Here is a 14,479-nt window from a genome sequence, read left to right on the forward strand (position 1 = left end):
TTTCCTTCCCCAAGGCACCCGTGCACCATCACCTCAGTCCCCTGTGCTCCTCCCTGCCTCCCTCTCATCCCTCTCCCTCCTCCTCCCCTGCAGGATGTCTCTGGCTTATAATTGGCTGTTTGTTTTTGTTTTGTATTGTGATTCTTTTTCCCCCTAATGTCCTATTTGGTTCCCCTTTATTCCTGCTATAAGTGGAACCATCCGGTATTTTTCTTTTTCCTTCCGGCTTATTTCACTGAGTATAATTCCTTCTAGCTCCATCCACGTTGCTGCAAATGGCATGAGTTTATCTTTTTTCATTGCTGATAGTATTCCATGGTGTATATACACCACAACTTTCAAGGAACAATTTAATGTTTCCCTCTGATGACCCTGCCAGTGAGGGAGAACCACAGGTGTCCAGTCAGAGGAGGACTTTACTCCTTCCCAGTTACCACACAGTGTAGGGAATAAATGACACAGGTGTCCTTTCACCTGGTAACCTTTATTCTTCCAAGAAGTCAGGTCACAGGTTGCTCATGTGATCAAATCTGTTTTCCTTTAACACAGAAATCTATATGCAGACAAGCTGGCAGTGCGAGGAGACAGTGACCAAGGAGAGCCTATGCAAAGCTTGGTTTATGGCCACACTGTGTGTACCGCTGGGAAGGAAGGGCGCGGCCTGGAAGGGTCAATGAAGAAGGACCCAGGAGGAGCCTTTCTGTCTCCTGCAGATCATGGGGTCTTAAGCTCTTTCCAGTGGGAGGTATGGCCCCGGTCCCTTCTACCACAAGCCCACGGCATCCACCTGCTGCCAGTCACGCTGGTATGGCGGCACCTGCCCAAGTACCTGTCTTTCCACTTCCTTGCGCTGCAGTGTACACGTGTTATCGCCTCTGCCTGTGGTGCTCTCCCCCCCTCTCTTCCCTGGCATGAAGTTCATCTTTCAGGTAGGATCCAATGCATGCATCTCTCTCTCTCTCTGATTTTTTCATTGATGCTCCCTAAATAAATTTAAACACTATTCCTCTGTCCTAAAGCTTCACTTGCTGTATACAACTATTTGGTCAAATGTCTGCTTCACCCTCAAGAGAAGGGATCCATTTTTCAGCTCTATTTTCCTAGGCTGAGGTACACTTACCCTTAGTAAATTCTACTCCATAGAATTAGAGAACTAATCAGTGGGCACATTATATGCAGGTCTTAGTTTCTCCTGTCGTACTAAAAGGAACACTACCTGCTCTGTCCTTGTCAGAGAACAACTGTGAAGATTTAAAAAAAAAAAAACTGAACCAGAGTCTTGGTACCCACAAAGCCTTGCCCTGGGAAAGCAAATCCTCTATGCACACACACCCTATTCCCGTGCTCTCCACCACAGGAAGCACAGGCGTGAGACAGTCTCTGTTCTCAAAACCAACATGAAGCAAAGCTAACTAACAGGTTAAATAACAGTTCAAACCAGCATCCGAGCTCATTTCAAAGTTGTAGACAGAACAAGCCCGGTGGAGTCTGAAGGAAGAGAAAAAGGGATAACCAGCAAGGGTACAGGGTGACTCCAAGCTCAGTGGATTTCTGCCATTCCTTAAGTACATGGACCGTTCCCCTCTCTGGACCTTCCTGTATACGGTCTTCCTGCCCATAACACGGAACACAACCTCACTTCACGGTCCTGCCCAGCTTTATTCCTCCTTTCAATTTTGCTTAAACATCACTCTCTCAAGTAAGCTTCTCTGGCCTGCGAGAAAGGTTGGGCCTCCAGCTACACACTGCTGCAAGACTGTCGTCCTCGCCTACAGTAATACTCACCACGCTCTGCCGTAGTTATTTATATCTCGCCCACATTCCCACCCCATTCCTCAGCACCTCTGTCACACACACACACACAAAACCTGGAGCAACACGAAACGGATGAAGCCTCTTCGGTTGAGTCCAGATCCTAACCCTTCCTACCATTGTCCTTGTCATCTTCATCATCTCATCCTGTATAATTAACTGATTTAACCCTCATGACACTCCTCGGAGGTGAACACTACTAGCTGACAGATGAGGCTACTGAAGCACAAGAGAGTTAAATGAGAAGTCACTGAGGTCCCACTGAGGTGGGCGTTCCACTTAACTGGTGGAGCTGGGATTCAAACCCAGCAGCTTGAACATAGCCTGCAGTCCCTCCCACAGTGCCTGGATCATAAAAGGAACTTAAGAAAGAGCTGATGAATTGAGTGAGGAAGGGCAAGAAAACTGAGACACAAAGAAGGTATCCTAAAGTCACACAGCTGATTATTCTTAGGACCAGGATTCAAACCTCGATCCATCTGACTCCAAAGCCCAGCTTCTTCTGAAACAGGATACAATTGCCTAGTGGTCGATAGTGTTGCTATACCTGTCTTGAGGGCTGAGGGTCAGCTGAATGGAACTCCAGGTCCATTGGAAGAGTATTATTCGCGACTCTCCCTCCTCCTCAAGGGGCACACACTGATTCTAGACCAAATGGGCACTGTTCCTCACGCTGCCTCCCAGCCCCAGCCTCTTCTAGGAGCTAGACCCACAGGCTGCTCCCTTGCACAGCACTCCCAAAATTCAGCCATCATTCATTCATGTAGCTACGTAGCAGACACTGTGTTCGAACAGGAACACCACTCAGATGAATAAGCAAGATCCCATATATGATCACCACAAGAGCTGTAAATGAATGGATATATGCAAAAGATTTGAAAAAGGAAAAAAAGGTGAGAAAAAGAAAAAATGTTACAGGAAAGGTTACAGGAAACAAGATACACTATGGAGAGCTTAAAAAGCAAAAAAAAAGAAAGAAAAAACAGTGCTAAGCAGTGTGATTTTAGCAACATAAGCCACTTATCAAAGTGATGTTTAAAAAAATAACTCCAATCACTATTGTCCATCAGAACATTTTCTCTTCCCTCTTTTGAAGCTCAGTGTAACAGGTAAAGTCAAAGTTTCTGGTGAACAGAAGCCAGATGCCTGCCCCACCTTCTGACTTCCAGCAATATGCCCAAGAAAATTACATTTGGGAAACTCATCCTTGATTAAAAACCTTGAGCCTGAGGGGTTGAGCGCAGCACTGTGAACCTGTCGCAGCCTCTGCAGCACGAGTTCGATCATCAGCCAGGGAGCTACCCACATGGCGCAGCAGACCTCTCCTGACTCGCCCACTGCTCCCCTCAGCAGTGTACTTCGGTCTATCTGCCTGTTCTGTTCCCTGCTCTGTCTCTGGTGAATCCTCTCAACCTCCTGTGCCTCTGGCCTGTACCCCAGTTCTTGTAATCATAAATAAATAAATCTAAAAAAAACCCAAAAAACTAACCTTGAGCCTTGGTCTGTACACCGAGGGGGCAGGTGAACAGGTTTCCCAGCCCCTTCCCAGAGCAGCATTAGGTAGCATGGGCAATGAAAACAAGAGACCTGGGCTGCTAAATAGCTATAAAAAGTTTCCTTGTTCATAAAATGGGAATGATAATAGAATCTATAACCATCAAGTTGTTTGAGAGGCAAGTAAGATAACTTAAAAAAGTAGTATCCTTTTAAAAAATGTAGTAATGATTTTTTTTCAGCCTCTGACAAGACTCAGAGCACAGTGAGCTTCTTCCGGACGAGCCTTCCTCCAGGTTCCTCTCCTGCATCTGCCTGGTGAAGGGGGCCGTGCTCTATATGTCCACTGCCCCCATAGCCCCTGTGGGAAGGACGTGCTTCACCAAGACACTTACACCTGCATACCCCACTGCTGTGTTCAAGAAGTTTACACTGAATTGAAAGCATCTGACCCATCTTTCACTCTAACAAGGTTCTGTCTCAGGAAGCTCATTATTGTTTAATTACTAGAAGGCAATTACTAAACATTACTATAAGCAAATGCTGCAAGCTCGTTTGCTTTACATGAGCTGCTAATTTCATGTTATTGCGAGTTAACTATTCTCCTTGGCCATGGATAATGAACACCCACCTGTGCTGTGGCTACTCTCGTCCACCAGACCAAGGTCTCCAGCATTTTTCTATGGCCCTTTACCATTGAAAAAACGCATTCACAGATGTGGTCAAATCTGGACCTGCCAACAGTCCCATAAGCTGGTTTTATCATTCACTATGCAGGTGAGGAATCGGGGGGTTTAGGTGATGAAGTGACTCATCCTAAGTCACATACCAATGAATTCCAAGATGGCACCTGTGTCATAGCCACCTAGAACTTCCCCCTTTGCCAGAACACACTACGTGTTTCCAGGTTCCTGGGTATTTGGACCATGCTTCAAACACTTACTGTGTGTCTGGAAGCATAATAAATGTTTTCCATATATGGTCTTATTTCACCTTGTCAACAGCCTTATTAGGTAGGCATTATCATTCTTCTCAGTATACAGATAAGGAAATTGAGGCTCAGAGAAGTTAATTTGTTCAAAATTATAACTGAATAAAACCCCTGGCCCAGAGACACATGCAACATGAGTGAGGCTTCCTCTGTTTCCAACCAGGAGAAGAAAACATCAGAGGTATGAAGGGGGACTGAGGGCAGGACTGGAAACCATGAAAGGAGGTGGACCAAGCACTGCTGGACTCTGTCTTCACCAGGGAACTTCTCCACTGACACTACCAGGGAGCAGGGTTCCCAAAGTCAGGATTGTAAGACTAAGCAGCAGCAGCATATGACAGTCATCGGAACGGATGGACAATCCGTATGAATGAGGAGGCACGGAACCCAGAAACCACGCTGATCTGGACAAAACAGGGCAGTCTCTATCACAGGAAGCTCCCGAATCAAGGTGCCCAGAGAACCACTCCACACACCGGCATTCCAAGAGGCTCCCGCATGGCTCTGCCTCGCTACCTGCCTCCCATTAGCTCCAGGGATCTGAGCAGTCTGGTCTGCTGTGGTCCGGGAGCGCAGGCCCTCACCCCAGAAAATGATGAGGTTCCAGAAAAAGGAAAAGGACAAAGCTTGTGGGCCAACCATCGATCTTAGAGCATGCAGCAAGGGAGGAGCTGGAGTGATCAGGGGAGCATGGAAGGGAGACTCAGGGGAGCAGGGTGGTGGTTGCAGCTGCAGGGTCAATATGGTTGGGAGGGCTATACCTACAAAGATGACCAGTGATGTAAGAAAATTAAATATATGTATGAGTAAAATTAAATATATATCTGAGTAAAAGTGCCAAGATCCAAAACCCATGCCTTTCTCGGGGAAAAAAATTAAGCTAGAAATCTATCTATATTCCTTACACTAAAATAAATTCCAGCTGGATCAAGGATTTGGACTTTAAAAGATGAAAACATAAGAGTACTAGAAGAAATCATAATATAATCTTAAAGTGGGGAAGGCTTTCAAAGAATTAATCAAAATCAAAGTCATAAAATAAGACATTGACCAGATTCTGCAGGGTGAAACAATAAAAGATAAACTGACTAGAGTATCTGAAATACACTAACTGAGGGCTAATTTCCTTAAACATAGAAGTGTTAGGGGGAAAAGGATGTCCCAAAGCTAATTCCATATAGGCTTTGTGGACTCCACCCCCACCCCAGGTCAAAGCCAAAGACACTGGGAACTCCAAATCCCATCACCATCAAAGGGAAGGTGGCTGGGACCTGAGGGTGAGGTTAAGCAGCCAGGTGGATAGAAAAGGCAGACACGTGGGCTTTGGGGATCCCCCATTTTTGGCTCTCCGCCAGCTCGCAGCGTCCAGCCAGCTCTGAGAGTGACTTTGGGTTTCCAGGTCGGCGGATCGGGTAGGACGCATTAAAGACTTTATTTCCCTATTTTCTCCCTGAGTTGTACATTTTCCTTATTTCCTTTTCTCTTGTAAATAAACCTTTTATTAACCTTTTGTGTGTGTGTGTAGTAGAGTATTCATAAGTCCCTTTAAAGCGCGCGGGTGAGGACCCACAGCCAGGAACCCGTTTAATATCGGGGTTGCTCTATAACAGAAGGAGTTCCTATAAATCAATAAGAATCTATAATACAATAGACAACATGGATAAAGGACATGAACAAATAGTTTATGAGAGAGGAGATTAAATGATGAACCTCACTCACATGAGTAAATTCAGATTCAAATGGATTTGTAATTTATAATTATAAATCATAATTTCAACTGTAACATAAAATTTATGGTGAAAATTACAATGGTTATAACAAGAGGCAATTTTTCATCTCAGATTGACAGTCGATGACTGTTTTGGTGAGAAAATGGAGCAAAGGGACACTGGCATCTGCTGGTGGGAGGCAAATCAATGTGACCACTATGAAGAGCAGTATTTATTTACAGCAAAAAAAAGGCAATTCAAGCCCTCTGACCCACTTCTAGGAATCTATGCTATACTTACACTGATATAAATGTGAAAAAAAAAATCAATGAATATATATTCATTACAACAATGTTTGTATGAGCAAAAACCAAAAACAACTTGAAAGTTTATCAGTAGGAAAATGGGTTGTACAGATTATAGAACCTATATATACACACATATCTATGTACATACACACACAAACTCTATAGAATGTACCATATAGTTTGCTAGTGAAAGGTGGAAAATGGTGTGTATAGTATGAAAAGGGGTCATATAATTATTTATCTGTGCACAAAATATCTCTATAAGGGGCCTCCCCAGTGGTGCAGCGGTTGAGAGCTGGGCTGTGAAGCTGCCCGTAGCCTCTGCAGCGCCGGTTCGATCCCCAGCCACCGGCGAGGGTCCCACATGGCCCACAGACCTCTCCTGCCGCCCGCTGCTCCCCTCAGCAGTGTATTTCATCGGTCTGCCTGTTCTGTTCCCTGCTCTGGCTCTGGTGAATTCTCTCACCCTCCCGTGCTTCTGACTGTACCCAGTGCTTGTATTAATAAATAAATAAATCTTTTTAAAAAGGGGGGTTTGCTTAAAAAAAAAATCTCTGGAAGGATACAAAAGAAAACTGGCAACATGTTTGCTCCAGAGGGGAATGAAGATATCTTCAGCATTATATTCCGTCTATAATAGTGCTTGAAAGGTAAAACTTTTCCCAAAACAGTGAAAAAATATGTTAAAATTGTTTTTTAATGTTTGGGGTGCTCTATTTTTTTTAAGATTTATTTATTTATGCACACAAGAACTGGGGTACAGGCCAGAAGTGTGGGAGGTGAGAGGATTCACCAAAGACAGAGCAGGGAACAGAACAGGCAGACTGATGAAATACACTGCTGAGGGGAGCAGCGGGAGAGACAGGAGAGGTCTGCTGAGCCATGTGGGTAGATCCCTGGCCAGGGATCGAACTCATGCTGCAGTGGCTGTGAATAGCTTCATAGTGCTGAGACTTAACCCCTTGGCCACCTGTGGTGCTCTATTTCTATCACTCTGTCTTTCTCTTCCCTACTGCACCACTTCATATGACAGGAACCTGGGAAGGAAAATGCCACGCAAACTCCGGGTTGCTTTTTCTAGTTCACTGCGTGTACCATTACTTTCTCGACTAACCACACCTCAGCACAGTGGACTCATTCCTTCCCACCATCTTCCCTCAAAATAAAATACCCATCCTACAACAGCCAAGACCAGCGGAAAGAACAAGTTGGTGTCACTAAAAAACCAAATTCTCAGTCATCTGTATTGTCCGGAGCCGCATGGAGCATGCGCTGTGTTGCGCATGCTCGCAAGTTAGGTTTCAGTTTCTGTTTCGCCTTCGGAGAAACCACTGCGCTTCCGGAAAATCACGTGGGACTGGGAGGTACGAGGAGAGGAGCGAGGGGGGAGAAGAAGGGAACCACCACGGGAGAGACTGGAGAGACTGCGTAGAGGAGAAGGAGAGAGACTGCGTAGAGGATGAGGCGAGGAGACCTCGAGAGGGAGACTGTGGAAAGGATACTGTGTAGAGACTTTGAGAGAGGATACTGAGAAACGTACTGAGAGAGGAGCATAGAGAAAGCCAGGGAAGGTAGTAGGACAGGGAAAGGAAAAAAACATGTAAAAGTAGGAAAAGGAAAAAGGAAAAATAAAGAAGCAAACGCTAGCGTCAATTTGTCAAGCCCCTCATTTCAATCCTCAGCCCTTCTCTTTCTGTGCCTCCGAATCCCGCGGGTCGGGACAGGTGGCGCCCAACGTGGGGCACGAAAAAGAACGAAGGAACCGCTGAAGGACCAGCTGTGGTGAGCCAGCAAGTAAAGTAAAGTAAGGTAAGGTAGCTGGGATCATGGGCAACTCAATGTCCAAGGGGCAGTTAGTTATTTCCCTGGAAGCTCTTCTAAAAGAGTTTGGGGTTCCTCTCAGTAGAAAAATTCTTAAAGGATTTGTAGAGACCCTTAGTATTACTAGTAAATGGTTTCTGAAGCAGGATCAGGTCGATAGTGACAATTGGAATAAGGTGAAAGGAGATACTGTCTTGCATCAGCAATTATATGGCCTTGAGTCTCTTCCTGGCACTACTTTGACGGTCTGGAGAGTGGTGGGAGATGCTCTTAATGCCGGTGGCACTGTTGCCACTCAGTTAGCCACTGAGGCCGTCAGGACAGCAAGACAAACGGAGGAAGAAGAAAGTAGTTCCGTTAAGAGTTCTACATTGGTAATTCCCCCTTCCTCTACTCAAAAAATAACAACAGCCCCTTCTCCAGATGATTGTACTGATGAGTCGGGAGGAGACGAGGAACAGGATGAGAAAGGCCTCGGTTGTTATAAGCCAAGGAAGCGTAAAAGGAGATGGAAAACACCTGGGGAGTCACCTTCTAGAACCCTCGGCAGGTCACGATGCTGCAAGCGAGATGGAAGGACCCAGTTAATAATGAGTGGCAACCACCCGCGCCAGTATTAATACAGCTGCCGGGCAGCATTTGTCTTTTCCCACAGGATGCAGAAGCACCCCGATGGGTTCCTGCTCGATTGGTTCGGTTTGTCAATATACCTGACCCTGCTAACATTGATGACACAAGCGTCCCAGATGTTAGTACGATGGGCGATTGTGCATCAGCTGCCGTTTTTGCTCCTCATTGATCATCATGATTCCACTTTTCCGCAAGTATTTGCCACTAATCTTACTATTGGTCTGGCTTCCAAGCCATTGGATAGTGCCCCGTTGGGCCAGGGTGAGGTGAAATTATTTAATGGCATTTATTCTGTAAACATTAGTTCTACCATTGAATAATTTGTTAGTATTCAGAATAATAGATTATAGAGTTTGTCTGCTGCTGTCTGTCTGTCCCCGCCTTTCTTTTTTGTCCTCCCCAATAATGCAGGAGATGCCACTGGGTTGAGCTGTTCAGCGGAGACTTGCCCCCTCTCTGCCTCCTGGGCCCGGAGTGCGGAGAGAGCGATGATCGTTGTCTACCTTCTATTTTAGTCATGCCCGTGGATGTTTCTGCACACCTTTCCCCTGTTCTACCTAGGAGGAGACGTGATTTTAGCATCACTGCAGCTATTGTTGCCGTTTCAATAGCAGAGGCCGCGGCTGCGGCTGCTGCCGCCGTTGCTGTCACTTAAGCTGCTGTAAATACGGACACTATGGACAATTTAGATGCCGGTGTTGCTTCTGCGTTGTCAACACAGTAATATATGAATGGACATTTGCAGAATGGACTTTTTATGCTTAGTCAGCAGTTAGCTTATGTAAGAAGAGATAGACGCACTTTTGTTAACCACTCACATGCATTGTAACTTTTTGTACAGTTTTATTTGTGTAATTCCTATTATGGTGAAAAATATGTTTATGGAAGAAAATAGGTTAAATAGTGTAATCAGAGGACCTTAGAACCACCAGCTCCTGAACCTGACCTCTCAACTGGCGAGACAGCTCATAACTGTTAACAACACTCGGGTTACCCTGTTTCGAGTAAGGGTCTCATTGCCTGGTTTAGAGGACTCCTCCCAGAGTTGCTGTTTGTGCATTCGGCATATGGTTTCTCCGTCGGCTACGGAAGCGAAACAAAAAACGACTATTGTGGTCAGGCAAGTACTTGGCGCCATGGTACTTGACCAGGACTCCCCAGTAGCATCCGGATGGGTCAACTTAGCCCTAGAGAACCTGTGAGCCAAAGACGGGTAAGAGCGTAGCCCGTCCAGACCAACCTAAGACAGCGGTCCAGACCAAGTGCGCCGGATTAGCAAAGACGGGTAAGGCTGGTTACGGGATATGCCAACCTAAGACAGGCCAGGTGTCTCATTTAAAAGAAAAAAGGGGGAGATGTCCGGAGCCCCATGGAGCATGCGCCGTGTTGCGCATGCTCGCAAATGTCCGGATCTGCATGGAGCATGCGCCGTGTTGCGCATGCTCGCAAGTTAGGTTTCAGTTTCTGTTTCGCCTTTGGAGAAACCACTGCGCTTCCGGAAAATCACGTGGGACTGGGAGGTACGAGGAGAGGAGCGAGGGGGGAGAAGAAGGGAACCACCACGGGAGAGACTGGAGAGACTGCGTAGAGGAGAAGGAGAGAGACTGCGTAGAGGATGAGGCGAGGAGACCTCGAGAGGGAGACTGTGGAAAGGATACTGTGTAGAGACTTTGAGAGAGGATACTGAGAAAAGTACTGAGAGAGGAGCATAGAGAAAGCCAGGGAAGGTAGTAGGACAGGGAAAGGAAAAAAACATGTAAAAGTAGGAAAAGGAAAAAGGAAAAATAAAGAAGCAAACGCTAGCGTCAAGTTGTCAAGCCCCTCATTTCAATCCTCAGCCCTTCTCTTTTCGTGCCTCCGAATCCCGCGGGTCGGGACATGTATCATGTATCTCAGCTCAGAAATGACTCTGCACTCAGACACGAAATTGTCCTGTTTTACAGAGATGAGATTTGAAAGTAAGAGAGTGACCTGCTGCAGGTCACACAGCATGCCAGCAACAGACTCAGCAGGACCTGCCTGGGCCACCAACTAAATGAGAACTGCCACCAAAATAAATAAGATCTGCAAATATAAATCCCTGCCCGGCAAGGTCTCAAGCATAAGCACCAGGGGAGGGAGGCTGGCAAGGGCCAATACAGGGGAGTGATCTCACAAGCAGCCCTTGGGGGAAAAAATAAAATAAAAAAATAAAGGAGGGCTGAGATGTTCACAATATTGTTTTCCAAAGGCACAATGATAAAATATTGCAATTTTATTCTTTGTATATTTTGTCTCTTACATTTTCCTATTTCCCAAGCACACAACAGATTTGGGATATCATACATGTAAGGAAAGTAAAAATTAACCCAGGAAGGAAACACCACTTCATGGTCATTAAGCAAAGCAAACCTCTGAATTATCTGGTAGCAACAGGTACGCTTTCACCTTCACAGTGACAGGCAGCACTCACTGAGCACAGGTCTGATTTCTTCAGAGGGGTAAAAGGAGGCCCGGAAGCCACTAGGGCCCCGTTCAGCTAACTCTCCAGCCGGAGCTAATTTGTTTTGTACCACTGGACAGGAGCAGATGCTTGCCAGAGAATCTTGGATAGGCCTGGAAATGCTGGTACTTTGTGTCCTGGGGGAGAAGAAAGATACCCTTCCCACTCATTAATCCCTTTGAAAGACGGGGGAGCTGTCTGCGAAACATGTTTGTTGAACTGATCTAGAAAGGCTGTTCCAGACCCAAATTGCCATTTTTTTGTTTTCTGCAGTAGCAGCCAGCTCTCTCTGTTGTGCTCCTTCAACAATAAACAATACCACACGCAAAGCGCCCCAGGGTTTGCGCCTTCCCCCATTGTGCTGTGGAAAGCAGCACTGTGTCTAATCTTTACTCTGCAGAAGCTTTCCTGCGCCTGTTTGGCTGGACCGGAAGAGCCTCCTTATGAGCATGTTAAGTCTCCTCCCCTAGGCCCAGCCAACAATGCAGTCCCGCCAGGCAGCCAGAGGTCAAGGCTGTGGCCCATACAAGGCCAAAGCACCTCCCCCTGCCACGTGGACCCACAGCCTACCAAGGACAGAGGTGTTTCCTGCCCTGCTAGAAGATCCCACTCCACACTGGCCCCTTCCCTCAGTTGCTTAGACAGATCTACTCCTCCCTGGAAGCAGGAGGAAAGGTGGACGAAGAAGCAGATTTCCACATGCTTGAGGGCTCAAATGGATGGGGATAAAATACAGGAATTCTCCCAAGGTTGTTTCCCAAGTTTGTACCAGGCCCTGGGCCACTCAAGAATGACTATTTGTCTAGAGCATAGGGACTTTACACACACACACTTCATCCTTGAAGTAGCTCTGTTGGGCAGGTTTTCCTAGTTACCATTACTGTCAATGAGCTTTTCCATCTATAGAGCACCTGAAGTTTGCTAAGTGCTTTCTGATAAATTATCTGGTCTATATCCTGGCTAATTCCTACGCAGAACACAGGGTAAAAAATTCCCCTCAACATGGACCCCTAATACACACACACACACATACTACACGCAGCTTATCATGACAATCTGTCATCAAGACCTGCAGGTTTTCTGACAGAAACCTAGCAAGACTCTCCCTCTGCCCCACCTTTGTCCCTACTGCACCAAACTGGTTCAGGCACCCACCCAGTCAGTTTATGAAACACTCTAACAGGCGAAATGCAAAGTGGCACAAGGCTCCTCAATAACAAGTTTTCAATACTTATCATAAGCCTTAACGATGTCCACAGTCTTTGACCCAGCAGTTCTGCTTCTGGGAATTTTCCTAAGGAATGACTTCAAGATAGGCACAAAGCCTGATTCACAAGAAAGCTCATTCCAGTATTACTGAGAATGCACCCCAAAATGGAGGAGAAAACCTCTACCCAGCAACAGAAAAGAGGTTTTACCATCATAGTCACATAACACTATGAAACATACTATTCAAAATACATCTTTAAAATGCTTACTTCCGGGTGTAGGATTATGAGTAGTTTCTTTTCTATCTTGGTTGTATTTTCCTAAATGTTTTTCCATAAACATGACTTAGAAACCATGCACTTTATTAACAGGTCCCTGGTGAGGCAAACATGGGGCAGCCAGTGATGGTTCAATTGGCTCTTTCAGGAAGCAGGAGCTCGCTCGGCGCAAACCAAAACCCATCACAGACGTCAAACGTTTTTTGCCTGAGATCACTACTAAGAATTCACATTAAGAACTGAACAAGGGCCTCCCCTGTGGCGCAGCGGTTGAGCACTGGGTTGCGAAGCTGCCCGGGGCCTCTGCGGCGCCAGTTCGATCCCCGGCTGCTCCCCGGCCACCAGAGGAGGGTCCCACGTGGCGCACAGACCTCTCCTGCCGCCCGCTGCTCCCCTCAGCAGTGTACTTCGGTCCTTCTGCCTGCTCTGCTCCCTGCTCTGGCTCTGGTGAATTCTCTCACCCTCCCGCTTCTGACTGTACCCAGTGCTTGTATAAACAAACAAACAAACAAATAAATAAATAATATTAAAAAAAAAAAACATGCCTCTATTAAAAAAAAAAAAAGAACTGAACAAACTCAAAATGCTAAATGAACAAAACTGCCCATTACATCTAATCTGAAGGAATTGGAAACAATCCAAATGTCCAAAGAGGGATAGTTTGGTCTGGAACATCAACACTGTGGAATGCTGGGCAGCCATCAGAAATGCCAATTATGAAAACTATGTGGAAATATGAAATAATGTTGACCATAGGCTGTACAATAAAAAGCACACACACAAAGCAGCATTTGTCAGGACTGCAGCTATGAAAAATAAGTCTGTATGTGACAAGGGCATTTCCACACAGTACAACACGCGTTCTGTGAGGATGATGAAATGACAGGGAGTTGTCTCTTTCAGTTTTGTCCCTTTTTGCAAGGTTTTAACATTTGCTATGTACTAGGCCCATTTTTTTAAACTTAGAAAACACAGCAAAGGGGAAAATAAATGACTAAAAGGAACACAATCACTGATGTCTTCCTCTTTGTCGCTTTTTCCAATACACTGGGTGGTTTGGTCTGATTTTCATCATTGTAATTATGTCAATGTTTTCTTTAAAGCAGTTACAAAATCATTTCAACTTTTACAAACTAGAGAGCTTGACATCACACCTGTAAGGGGACATCGTGGTGGGGTTTTTCAAGTGCCATCAAAAGAACTGATCTAGCATAATCTATTTGTGAGCAAAAACAGAAATATCGCACCATTGTGACATAATAGATGGATCGATCAAAGTTCTTCATACCTGTAGACGATTCTTAGGCCGGCTTCAGTAGCCATGAGCCAGGAGCACCAGGGCACTGTGTTACTAGAGCTTATATAGTTGGCAGTTAGAAGGAATTTGCCAGGTAAAAACTGAGTTTTCAGGGCAGAAAAACTACTAAGTTTTCAGAGCTAGAAAAATGTGTGTAGGGGCAAATTCTATTGACCATTAGGTCCAGAATCTTTCATCTCCCTCACATTTCTCACGTCCTTACTCTCCCATCTCAATTCCTTGCTCAACCTGCTTTTCACAAGGGCTGACCTCGCACCCAGGCCACAGCTCCCTTGTCTGCCTGCTCTCTCTGCTTCCTCCTGGTTTCCTTCCTGCTTGCGGCTCTCCTTCCACCCTGCTGTCACTGCCCAGAGGCCTAACTTCCATCCAGGTCACTGTGGAGGCCTCCAGAAAAAGGAAGAGGCACAGGGAAAAACACTCTCTAATC

This window comes from Talpa europaea (genome assembly GCF_964194135.1).
Source record: "Talpa europaea genome assembly, chromosome: 1".
Classification (NCBI taxonomy): Eukaryota; Metazoa; Chordata; class Mammalia; order Eulipotyphla; family Talpidae; genus Talpa; species Talpa europaea.